Source organism: Choristoneura fumiferana, chromosome 17, assembly GCF_025370935.1.
Source record: "Choristoneura fumiferana chromosome 17, NRCan_CFum_1, whole genome shotgun sequence".
NCBI classification, from domain to species: Eukaryota; Metazoa; Arthropoda; class Insecta; order Lepidoptera; family Tortricidae; genus Choristoneura; species Choristoneura fumiferana.
The window spans coordinates 19,408,417-19,421,806 of NC_133488.1; the positions used below are offsets into that span (position 1 = coordinate 19,408,417).

At 38.9% G+C, this 13,390-nt stretch overlaps 1 pseudogene; it reads left to right on the forward strand.

Moving 5' to 3' along the window:
* The first annotated feature begins 1,780 nt into the window (after positions 1-1,780).
* Positions 1,781-5,618, forward strand: LOC141437115 (uncharacterized; annotated as a pseudogene).
* Positions 5,619-13,390: the final 7,772 nt, after the last annotated feature.

Genomic DNA, 13,390 nt, shown 5'->3' on the forward strand with positions numbered 1-13,390 from the left:
TACTATTTTTTTATTTTTTGCCCTGGATGGGCGACGTGGAAGAGCCGAATAATCTGACGGGTAGTACTTTAAACAAAAGAAACAAATAATATATTTTATAATTATTTCACGTCTTTCAACAAAATAATATGAGAGTTTGTATTTCAATATGTTGCAGTCTCCTAGAATTCAACCTTCTTGGGCAGTAATTTTAGTAAGATTGGTTTTTTGGAATCTTTTTGTATTTTTTATTTCAATTCCAAATTTTTTTTTTTTTTTTTTTTTTTTTTTTATTCAACTGGATGGCAAACGAGCAAGTGGGGTCTCCTGATGAATAAGAGATCACCACCGCCCATAGCACCTGCAACACCGGGGATTGCAGATGCGTTCCAACCTAGAGGCCTAAGATGGGATACCTCAAGTGCCAGTAATTTCACCGGCTGTCTTACTCTCCACGCCGAAACACAACAGTGCAGCACTGCTGTTTCACGGCAGGATTAGCGAGCAAGATGGTGGTAGCAATCCGGGCAGACCTTGCACAAGGTCCTACCACCTGCAAACGGCCCTGCTTATTTAACGGTCATCCCGTAAAACCTAAATTGAAAATACAAACTGAAATATAAGATGCACAGAATAACTAGACAAATAAGACCAGCACTGGGAATCGAACCCAGGTCCTCGGTATTCCGTACCGCGAGCTATACCGCTACACCACTGCTGGTCAATTTAAATTTAGAAATTTTAGTATTTTGTCATCTTTATGTAGTTGACTGTACTCTATTGCTCGTGGCTCGACGTAAGAGCCTGTCCAGATGAGGCGTTCTGCTCCAATTTATATTGGGTCCAGATACCGCATTTCTACGCTAGAAATAGAAGTAGAGCCACTCAGCAAATGCCGATGTCTGAATTTCTTCTGTCATGGCGCTGGTTTTCAGAGCAACCAAGAAAACAACAGAATAATAAAGCTAGACTAAACTAAACATTTGGAGAGAGATGTCGTAGGTGAATTAAAAGCGCAACAAAATAGTAGCAACTAGGTAGGTATTATACAGTTCAATCAGGGTTCAAACATCACGTGAAGTCATGTAAAGTGTAAGATTTGCATGAATAAAAGGAATGCCAAATACTTAGTAGGGGCCTACGTCGGCTTAAGTATGTATTGGAAATTTGAAGGTCGATAATAGTTATTTATGTGGCTGGTGCATAATGAGAGGCATTAAAGTACGAGTGTGGTTAAGGCGAGTTTCATAATAAGATCACACGAGTGTTTTAATGCCTAATTATGTATAGCCGCATACATAACTTTATCTACATGCTTATCATAAGTTTTCTATAATATGTTCAGATATGGCCTGTATTTTGACTTTGACTTGACTTTGACTTTGAATAATAATTATTATCTACATGCATGTCATAAGTTTTCTATAATATGTACAGATATGCATTGTTAAAAAAAGTATTACCGATACTTTAACGTAAACATTAAGATGCACTGTACTTTAATGTGAACATTAAGATGCACCCGCAGATACCAGGTTTCTTAATAAAGGCCATTTGATAGTCATTTCTGAACATATAATAGGGAAGTTATGATATGCATGTAGATAAAATACTTTTTCTCAAAAATGTCCGTTAAAGTTGACATTATTTCTTTACATATCAGAAGGTGAAGTGCATAGTTTATGGTCAGCGAAAAATTAAAAAGTTAAAAAGGTTGCAGGCGCGCTAGCTCGACAATAATGAATTAGCGCGCCTGCAATCAGTCACATTTTTTTTTGTTTTAAGTTAAATAGGCCTTGAAATGTTGGTACAAGTCGTATACAGCCAAGTCTAATGGCCAGTATCTGATATTTTGTGGGAACTCCGGACTTTTTCTATTGGGTCTGAAATAGCTTGTGGTGTTTTCGGTGGAAAAATACACCTGCAGTTTATTTTTAATGAAAAAAGGCGGGAAAGCATAAAAATATTGGAATAAAATTAAAATTTTATAATATATTTTGAGAAAAGTTTATTCTATTTCAGATTATTAACCATTTTTGAGAAAAGCTTTATATTAGTCTCGGCTGGAATAGCAATTGCTGGCTTCGTATTAGTTAAACGGACTCGCAAGCTCGTCCGTTTAATACTCATACTCAGCCAGCAATTGCCTGCTTCCAGGCCACGACAATAATCTACTATTAATTTTGAACTGACAGTTTCTAATAGGCAGCAGAAATACAGTGATGGAACTCTCACGCGTTTCAGGTGCTTTACGACCGCGCGACATACGAGTGCGTCTCGTGCGAGTCTTGCGCGAGTCTCCTGCACGCGTTCGCGCGTCACTCGGCCGCGCACTCGTCGCGCGCGACGCACTCGCGCGTGCTCGCCGCGTGCACGCGCCGCCGCCCGCGCCGCGCGACCTTCTGGCTGCTCACTATGCAGCAGGCTGAGCACGAGGACAAAGGGATTGACGAGGTTTGTTGTTATTTTTATAGGCAATCCGTATGTTTTAGTCCCAACAGGGCCGGCCTTAGCCATCTAGGCGCCCCGGGAGTTATGCCTTTGGCGCCTTTTTAGATACGATAAGTGACAAAATGAGAGGTCGTGTTTGTTAGACATAGAATATACACACTCCTACGAGATAAGTCTATAAAGGTTAATACGTTGAGTCTAGTTTTCCTTCAGATCGTTAGAAATAGATATTCAAATTAAGTTAAGTTACCTGGCACTGGCACTGAGTCGCAGTATAAGATTTTCACAAAACACCCCAGTGGCACCCTTGAGTATAGTGACGTACTTGAGACCATGTCGCCCTATGGGTCAAGTTTACGGTGGTTGACTATTATAAGGCTAATAATTTGATGTACGGTACTGATTCAGTTTACTCAAGTTTTTATCAGCCAAATTTTTGAATAGGACATTAGGGGCTGTTTCAAATATATATTTTTATGAATTCTAGGTGAAATCAATATTCGAGACGGCGCTATCAAAAGGCATGGAGTCGTACAAGCAGGCCGAGGCGCGTGGCTGGGGCTACTTGGAGGCGCGGTGGGCGAGGCACCGCGTTCGATAACGAGCCCGACGTCGAGCGACTGCGGCGGACCTTCCGTCTGGCGTGGGACTCGCTTGCCGAGGTACAATAGCCAACAGATATTTCAGAGCGGCCAAGGTGCTGGACATAAAAAAACGGACGAGTCATCATCATATCAGCCGTAGGACGTCCGCTGTCGGACATAGACCCTCGCCCATAGACCGACCTGCATCCACCGTGTACCCGCGGCTTTAACCAGTTCTTCCGTCCATCTCGTTGGTGGACGTCCTACGCTACACTTGCCGCGCGGTCTCCATTTGAGACTTTTTCGGCCCCAACGGGCCATTTGTTCTCCGTGTTATATGGCCTGTCCATTGCCACTTCAACGAGCTAACTCTCTGATATATCGGTGACCCTCGTTCCTCTACATATATCTCCTCACTACGTATATCCGGTACGAAGGACCAGTTTGTACCAACTAGGACCGTACAGAATATCGCCTGTTTGGAGTGGTTGCCTACCGTCGGTGTCATGTTACGGCGCCGGTACGCGGTCGATGATTAAATTAATAACTGACGACTTGACGAGCAAAAATAACGGGTCACTTTCCATACAAAGTGACAAGGAAAGCGACCCTTGTTTATGCTCGTTGATATATTTATTTTGTGGGAGGTCTCTCAATCGAATTCCAGTGTAGTTTTTAAAACGCCTAAAAATGTGTCTTGTTCACAGACGTGGGGTGAAGAGGCGAACGACTGCGAAGTGCCGCTGTACTGGGCGCGGTTGGAGTAACGTATGGGACCCAAAGGACCCCAAACAGGGGAAAGAGATATTTGAAGAGATATTCAGTAAGTGAACGTTATTTGTTAAGGCTGCGCAATGTGCGCATCCCCGTGTGTAAAGAAGAGAAGCGATGTGCCAGAAACAACCCACCAATTGGATAAGTAGCTCTATTTTACTAGCCGCGTAAAGTACTGTTTTCTGATAGGATTTTTTCCCCTCGTACACCGCTTCCCTTCGTCGCATATCTATGGTGGATATGCAGTGGTCATTGTTTGATTTCACTGTACTCTTCTTTACATGATATTTCAATTGAAAAATTTGCTCTTTTGATTACAAGATTTTCTTTATAATGCAATATTATATTCTGTATATAGGTTTGGAAGTTGTATTCAAATCTGCTAGTGAATATCAGCTACTTTTAGTGATCGAATTAAATTGAAATTTGGCGTAGATATGTAAAAAATAACCGTCAGCAAAAGAGGTCTGAATTAAAACTAGTAAAACTTGTTTTCAGAATACGGCGAGAATAAAACAATGTCCAAATACTGGGAGGCGTTCATTAACCTCGAGTCACACCGGGAGCCCTCGCTATCAGAGAACAAGCTGCGCGAGCTGCACCGGCGGGCGTTACGGTTCGTGACGGACTACCCGCCGGCCGCGGCTCGCCTCTGGACCGACCTGGAGCGGGACTACGGCCAGCTGGCAACGGCGCGCGAATGTGCTGACCTGTGTGAGGTGAGTACTACGTACTGGGAAGAAGCCTCCAGCCTTCCTCTCCCCGTAATAAGCTCCAGGAAGTTGGGGACGTGCCCGGGTTTTTTAGCCGGTGAGATTCCGGCACTGTCTGGGCCGTCCCTTGTCAGGCGTCCATATTGTATTTTTCTCGACTGCACGCCCGCCATTTCCTATAAAGCAACTCATAAAAATCAAGCGGCTGTTCAATTTGCCATTAACTGTGATGAAATCGATTTTTTTTATATTTGTTTTTTTTTTTCAGGCCAAACTAAAAGAATGGCGCGAGAGTTACCAAGCAATGAAAGACAAAATGACGAATCAGAAAAAAGGCAAACCAACGCAGAACAAGAAATCCAAAATCGATGCGAAAAAGAAGAAAGAAGACGACAAACCAAAGAAAGGAAAGAGAAAGTCTGACGAGAGCACAGCAGAGAGCGGGGCTAAGAGAAAAAAGGACGGCACTATGGAAGTTGATGAGAAAGCGAAGGTCGGGGCTAGTGGAAGCTTGAAGAGATCTCATGATGAGGACGGTGGCGGTGATGGTGAGTACATACTTTCCATGATTTTTCTATAAAGTGATGCTGTGCTGTTCATTTTGTCAAATAACGTTAAATAGGGTCGCCATAAATTAGTCGTCTCATTTTGGCGTCCATGTTGAAAAGAGTTTGGTGGCATAAGGTTTCAAATGGAAGTAATACGAAAATTTACCCCTGCCCATTATGTATATATACATTTTATATATATAAAAAAATCAACTACAATACAATAAAATCTGAAAAACATTTATAGGAGTGTCCGTCCTGAAACTTGCCTAATGATCTGCCGAAATAATCCTGATTAATTAAAAAAAAACTCGTATACTGTAGCCTAGTAATACATGCGAAAATTGTTTTTTATTAATTTACTTATACTTCTATGGATAGGCAAAGGAAATGTCATCCATGAAGCCATGTTGTTTTCTCTTCTTTATTGTACGAAGTTTGATTTATGTTTGTTAGCAGACACAGACAAGAAGAGGCAACGGACAGCCAGCACGGAGAGCGCGGGCCGCGCCGGCAACCGCGAGGCTTGCACGCTCTTCGTCAGCAACTTAGATTTCAAGTCAGTATAGAATCAAGTAATCCTTTACCATTTACCACCTTACGTTACTTGCCACCATAGGCGTGCATTGGGTCAATTCCAGGTCGACACCGCTAGTTTACGCCGCCATTCTGCCACCCCTCACACCAGGGTAGACACTGTCTACCCTTAGACACTGTCTACTAGGGTGTGTCATTTTTCTCGAATTGTGAAATTTCAGGAATAATACCTCTCAAAAGTTGCCTCATCAAATATATTAAACATTTGCATTTAAAGATTTCACCTTAGTTGGTACTTTTGGCTCGCTCATCGACCTTGAAGTTCAGTTAAAATTGCAAAATATATACGTAATTAGGACATTTTTTTAAAATTATCTACTATCTCTAACTGGACGTAAATTACATTAAAATAATACAAATACCTTAAACACTTAAAATAAATTAGAAAAACAGTACATTTTCACATATCTGCTATTTTACACCTACCCCCAATTACGCTGTTGTACGTCATTACCGGCAAATATAATCGTGAGTTGTATTTGTAATTAATACACATATTACTTCATAAAACTAGCTTATATTTATTTTTTTTGTATTAAACAACATATAATAAGTTAATTCAATTACATTTTAGCTATTACATTTATCAAAATGTCGTCGAAAAGTGGCGTAGAAACTAGAGTTAAAACTAAAATGCGTATTCTTGACAAACACCCGGAAAAAATTAAAAACAATGTGCTTCCGACATTTGATGATGTGCTAAGACATTGTGAGTGGCTGCGTTATGAAAAAAAACAGTTCAATCAACAAGAACCTCAATTAAAAATTATCATACGCGAAGTAGTTCAAGCCGTTATCGAAATCTGGAAAACTGCTTCAATTCCAACTGTTACGGAAGCAAGGGCAGGTCAATTAATGATGTCTTTTTGCAATCAATATAAGCAGTTGTTGAAAAACTTTAACAGGGATTCAAAAGGAAAGTCATACTTAAGCAAGATGCAAGATTTTCTCGTCAAATCAACCCTTCTTTTTGACATAGCAGCATGTAAGTGTAAAGATTTCACTACCTGCAAATGTGGCAAGTTTAAAGCGGTTCCGATTAAAGAACGCACTTTTCTGGAAGATCAAAGAAGCTTGAGGAGTATGGTGATCGGGTCAGTTGATATAAAAACAACTAAAAAGCTACAGGAAAGAATTAAAAGATTGCATAAGCAAAACAAATCCGTGTCTGCAAATTCACAACCGTCAACTTCCAGTAATGTACCCGTTATGTCATGCGATTCGGATTCAGAATCTGAAAAATTGTCTGAGAATGAAGAAAATGATAGCATCACACTACAAATTTCTTCACAAGAGTCAAGAAAGAGGAAGATCCCGCGACCTAAATTAGAAAAGCTGGCCGAAATATGTGATCGCTATGGAATTTCGTACAGAGCGGGTGCTGCTATCGCGTCGGCGACTTTAAATGATGTCCAAGATAATAGTGCAAATGCCATGCCCTCCACCATAATAATTGACCACAGCAAATTGAGACGAGAAAGAATTAAGCGAAGACAAACTTTGATGCGAAAGCAACAAGTAACGTCTCTAGAAGCTTTGTTTTTTGATGGACGCAAAGATCAAACTCTTCATTACATCAAAGACGGAAAAAAGTTATATCGTCGCGTGCGAGTCGAAGAACACATAACTATAGTCAAAGAACCCGGTTCGGAGTATATCGGCCATGTGACTCCACTCGCTGGAACATCCAAGGCTATTGAGGAGTCTATGTGTTTATATCTTGCTGGAATGAAAATAAATATTACCTCTTTGATGGCAGTAGGGTGCGACGGAACAAACGTTAATACTGGAAGGAAGAACGGTGTGATTGTGGCATTAGAAAAACGCCTTTCTCGTCCTTTACAGTGGCTTGTGTGTCAATTACATGCCAACGAATTACCATTGCGTCATTTGATTGGCCATTTAGATGGGCAAACTACCGGACCAAAATCTTTTTCTGGGCCGATTGGAAAAATGCTCTCAGCTTGTGAAAACAGGCCAGTAACGCAATTCGAACCTATTTCTGTACAATTACCTATACTTTCAAATGTAAAGTTAAGTACAGATCAACAATACTTGTATGATATGTGCGTAGCTGTGTCAACTGGAGTCGTAAGTCCTGATTTAGCTAAACGCAACCCGGGAAAAATGTCACACGCCCGATAACTTACGACTGCTAACAGAATACTGCGTCTGTACGTTTCAACAAAGCGTCCAAGTGCTGCATTAGTTTCGCTTGCAAAGTATATTTGTAAAAGTTACAGCCCTTCTTGGTTTCAAATCAAAATCAATAGCTCATGTAAGGATGGCGCTAGGAATTTATGGTTTCTCATCGCGAGCACAAGAGATCTTCCCCAAGACATTAAAAAGGTCATTTATCCAGTAATACAGCGTAATGCGTATTTTGCACACCCAGAAAACTTGCTTTTGTCCATGTTAACAGACAATAACAAGCATATAAGAGAACTTGCTTGTAGGAGAATACTTAAAGCTCGTGCTGCAAAAGGAACCAAGGTGGTGAGGTCTTTTACCATACCGAATATCAACTTTGAATCCCAACATTATTACGACATGATTGACTGGCAGGACAAAAAACTGGTATTAACGCCGCCTCCGCTATTGCAGCTGACAGAAACAAGCGAAATTGAAGATATGGTTTCCATGGGAAATTTGAAATTAATCGATTTCCCGAAGTTCCCATGTCACACGCAATCCGTGGAGAGGTGCGTCAAGCTGACGACTGAAGCTGCTGGTTCTGTGGCTGGAAACAAAGCTAGAGAAGGCTTTATCTTTTCTAAAATAAATTCAAGAAAAATCATGCCCAAATTTAATTCTAAAAAAGATTTTAAGTAAGCCCGTAATGATTCAAAAATGTTATGTTTTTTTAATTTTCTTGTATTTTTTTTAAATAAAATACGTAAAAAAAAATGTTTTTTCTTGTAAATTATAATATCTTCTATCCTAGGATGTTACTTGTTGCTTGATAAAATGATTTATTACTTTGTGAGGGTGTCCTACATTAGGAGATAAAAACGGCAATTTTCACAAACTTAAACTCATTTGAGCAAGCCAAAAGTATATGAAAAACGTATTTTTTTTACATATTTTGTCATTTCAGATCTATAAGCAACTTTTGATAACTATTAGAAGTCAAAAAACTAATATTTTTTTTATCACCATACTAAGTGACACACCCTAATATATATATAACATAACACAAGTTAAAACATTTTTAAGACACCTATCATTATTTATCGTTTTCATGGGAACATCAAAAAGTGTAAAATATAAAGTTTATTAAAATAATCAAAAACTAAAACGGAAAAACAAGTCTTGTAGTCTAGAACTCTGTTAATTTACAATAACTTCAACCACAGCTTTTTATCGTTATATCATTTCGTTCGCTCGACAGTGTACCAAGTTTTATACTCTTGAGACTGAAAGTTCGGCAAATAGGGGATCCTGCCTTAGTTGGCCGTGGCAAGGAATACACAAGATGTACACAGTGGCTCTTGTAAGCTTTGTGTTATGGAATGAAATAGTTATACCGTTTTGAGTTCATACATTTTAAAATGATTGAAATTGAATGAAATTTCGAACTAGTCATTTCATGTGATCCCATTTTAATATTAAAAAAAGAACACGAGAAAATTTATAGCAATTCTATTGTTATAGTTTTATACCAAGCTGAGATTAAAAAGTACAATGAGTGAAGGCCGTCTTACACTTGCTCGTTACTAGCATGCTAATAAGCATGTTTATAAAGATGCTAGTACCTGAAGTACCAGTATGCCACTAAATAAGCATACTTAATAGTAGCACGTGCCCTATACACACATGCTAGTAGGTAGCATTTGCTCAATAGTTACATGCTTTCATGCTAGTAATTAGCATTGTGTAACAGTAGCTTAATATTTAGAAAAAGTATCACGGGACAGGATTCAGTTAGTTCCATACCAAGTCAAGCTTATACTATGGTTACCATGCAACTGCTGACGATGGTGTAATTAGTTAGATTCCTGATTAAAAAAAAATACATAGTCAAAAACAGCTGGATTGCTCGTGTGTTATAGAATAGTAACTGGTTTCAAATCATCAATGTTCCATAGATAATTTATCAGTTTGGATTATACTGATAACAACGAATGTATGCCTCTCAAACTCGAGACTTAACTAAGCTAAACTAATTAAATTAAATTGTTATTCACAAACGGTCTCTTATTACCTAGTTGTTCATCATAATCATCTCAGCCGTAGGACGTTCATTGTTGACATAGACCCTCCCCCATAGACCTCCAGTCGCTTCGGTGGGCAGCGGCTTGTCACCACCGTGAACCCAGGGCTTTTAACAGGTGGGCGCCGTTTGGGAAACTCCGCAATGTCTTCTCGTCCAAAATAAGACGAAAGTCTTTAACCAATGTGTGTTGCCAGTGATGACATATGGATCCGAGACGTGGTGCTTCACTATAGGCCTTATGAATAGGCTCAGAGTTGCTCAGCGAGCTATGGAGAGAGCTATGCTCGGGGTTTCTCTACGGGTTCGAATCAAAAATTGAGGAGATACGTTGAAGAACGAGGGTCACTGACATAAGCCAGTGAATTAGCTGAAGTTGAATGGGGCAAATGGGCAGAATTGAAAAGATCTCGAGTGGAGACCGCGGATCGGCAAGCGCAGCGTAGGACGTCCACCAACGAGATGGATGGATGACCTAGTTGTTAATAATGGTAAAATCTAAACTGTATCTATTTTCAAATAATGTGCAACGTTATGATTGGTTACAGTTTAATTTATACTTTGACCGCTCGCACACTCATTTGACTCCAAATGACACGTTAATATTCCATACACCTGCCAAAGAAATAATCCTGTTAATTATAAAAGGGTTCCGCAGGGCATGTAATTCAAAGTCCTAGACATTACCTCTAGTGTTTGAGTTTCCCTTGCGAGATTAATTTTTGTCTTGATATTTTTTTAAACGTTCTTACGTATTTTTGCCATTGATTTGGTTTTAATCTAATAAATGATTCCGGTTTTGCTCTAAAAAAAGAAATAATAAAATAATGTAAACGTAACGTAACGTTAATCGCATCTGTAGACGCCTAATACACGAGCCTAATTTAGAGTCCGACTGATATTTTTTTTCTATGAGCTCTATATTGAAATAAACTATTTATATTTGCATCTAATTTGTGATTATGAAAAAGTTAGGAAAGTAGTTACAATATTTTAACAATTTGTTTATTTTAACAGGTTTAACTGCAGTCTCTCAAATGCATCCAAAAAGCAGTCTTATAACTGCAGATTTAATATAATAGAACGTTACGTTATTAAGGATTGAGCTGTAGCGTTGCAATGCCTAGTGTTTGTAATTTCGCCATCCAAAGGGCTAACATTACTGGAAATGCTGTTAAAAGTGAAATACCCACTGACAGAAAAGAAGGAGACGAATAAGTAGGAAGTGAAGATTATACGAGATCCAGACCATTTGCTCACAGTGGCTAGTAAACTAAAAAAATAAAGCTAACTGTCTGTTATCACTTCACGCTGCACGCACCGAGCTAATTTAGATTAAATTTGGTACGGTTAGACGGACTTTGGCCAGATTGTGTTGCCAGTAATGACATATGGATCCAAGACGTAAGGGCTTCAGCTTCACTATAGTTCTAATGAATAGGCTCAGAGTTGCTCAGCGAGCTAAAGAGAGGGCTAAGCTCGAGGTTTCTCTATTGGATCTAATCAAAAATGAGGATATAGGTACGTCGGTACAAGAACGATGGTCACCGACATAGTCAAGTGAATTAGGTCGTTGAAGTGACAATGGGCAGATCCATGTAGCATGGAGAACAGATGGTCGTGGGGCGGACAAGTTTTGGAATGGATACCGCGGATCGACAATCGTAGGACAGACGTCCTGTTGTAGACACCAACAAAATAGATTAGAATTAGATTAGATTTATTTATTACCTTTTGAAAAAATACATTATAGAGCACATGTCAGTTAATTACAAGAAATTCACAAAAGGATCGTCAAATGTATAACAAAAATAAATTAAATCTTATTAAGTATAATAAATAGTCAGCGAGAATAAAAAAATAAATAATTTTAAAATGTCAAATTGAATTAAATTCAATAATATAATTAAAAGCAAACAAAGAATATTCTTAAATCTAAGTCAAATTTATGCAATAGGAACAAACGAACAATCAAATATTAAAATGTCAAAATACAATAAAATTAAATAGAATGGATGAAGTTATATTAAAGCCGCAAGTTACTGTGAATGTTGGCCGCTTCAAACCGAAGCAAGTTGAGGTCTATAGGGGACACCTATGTCCAGCAGTGGACGTCCTACTGCTGATATGATGATGGTTATTACTAGATACAATGTCTTATTATTTATTTCAACAGCCTGCTTTATTACAGAAACTTGAAATTGCATGAAAAATTCCTGAAACATTCTGATGATGATGATGATGACGATCCGACCGATTTCGGCCATGGCGACCACCTCGACTCCTAGTTAGTTATTTGGCTTTCATGCGCTCTAAGATGGCTTACATAGCCTATCTTAGCTGTGAACGTACGTCCACACTGGCGGCACGTAAGCACACCGTCCACGTAATTATAATAAATGGCAGCAGGTGGCCGAGACTTAATTGAATTTCTGAAAATATTCTGGAATTTATAAATTTCTAGGGCCACCTAATAAGATGCTCGATAACGCTGCATATTGTTATTCATGAAGTAGTTAGAATCGAATAAATTTATTATTTTCTTTTCTTTTCTTAAATCAATGAATGGCTGCCACAGTGCTTCCAGAAACTGTGCATCACTGGGGACTGAACGAATCAAAGTGCCTGCCACAGCGTGAAGCGTTAAATGGAATTTTTAAAATGCAAAGAACGGAATGAAAACCGCCACTTTGGTCTGAACAGGCCGGCTTAATAGGTTTTCGAGAGTCATAAAGCATTGGAAATAAAGAATAAAGTGGAAAAGTACTTGCTTCATTATCAGAAATTTGAGCCGGAATTTTTAAATGGAATTTTGGTTTCAATTTTTTTTTGTTAGAAAATGGTTAATTTTTGCCATATGTATAGAGGGTTTGAGCTATAGTAAGCTCGCAGAAAAGTGTTCTAGACATCTTCGCATACATATTCTTTGTAGCGTTAAGTAGTCATGTTTATAATGATTTTTCCTTTACCGAGAAGCTAAATTTTAAGCGTAATTTAAGTGTACTACGAAAAAATTTGAGGTGCAGGTCCGGGTTTGAACACACGACCCTAGAGGTCATTGGTATTGGTATTACCGTCATTCCAATTTTTATAGGTACCAGTACAACATGCTCGGCATTGTGACAAGAGACAAGTTGAGGTAGTCTAGTGGTATGACCTAATTCAATTACCTCTGAATTAGAGGGTCGTGGGTTCAAGCCTGGGGTCACACTTCTGAGTATTTTTGGAATTTATGAGCGAAATCACATTTGAAATTTACCATTAGTTTAATAAGCAAAGGACAACATTGTGAATAAATTGCGATAAATCTGCAAAGCAATTCAACTGTGTGGTGTGTAATGTCTCCAGTCCGTAATAGGCCTACGTGGGAACTGCGACCCAAGCCATTCTGCAGTGAGACGTATATAGGCAGGGATGAAGTTTAAACATGACAGCCAAAGTAAAAATTCTGATTTGCTTAATTGAACTTCTCTAATGGGTAATGGATTTTTTAAAGTAATACAAATTGGCAACACCCCAAAAACTAACGAA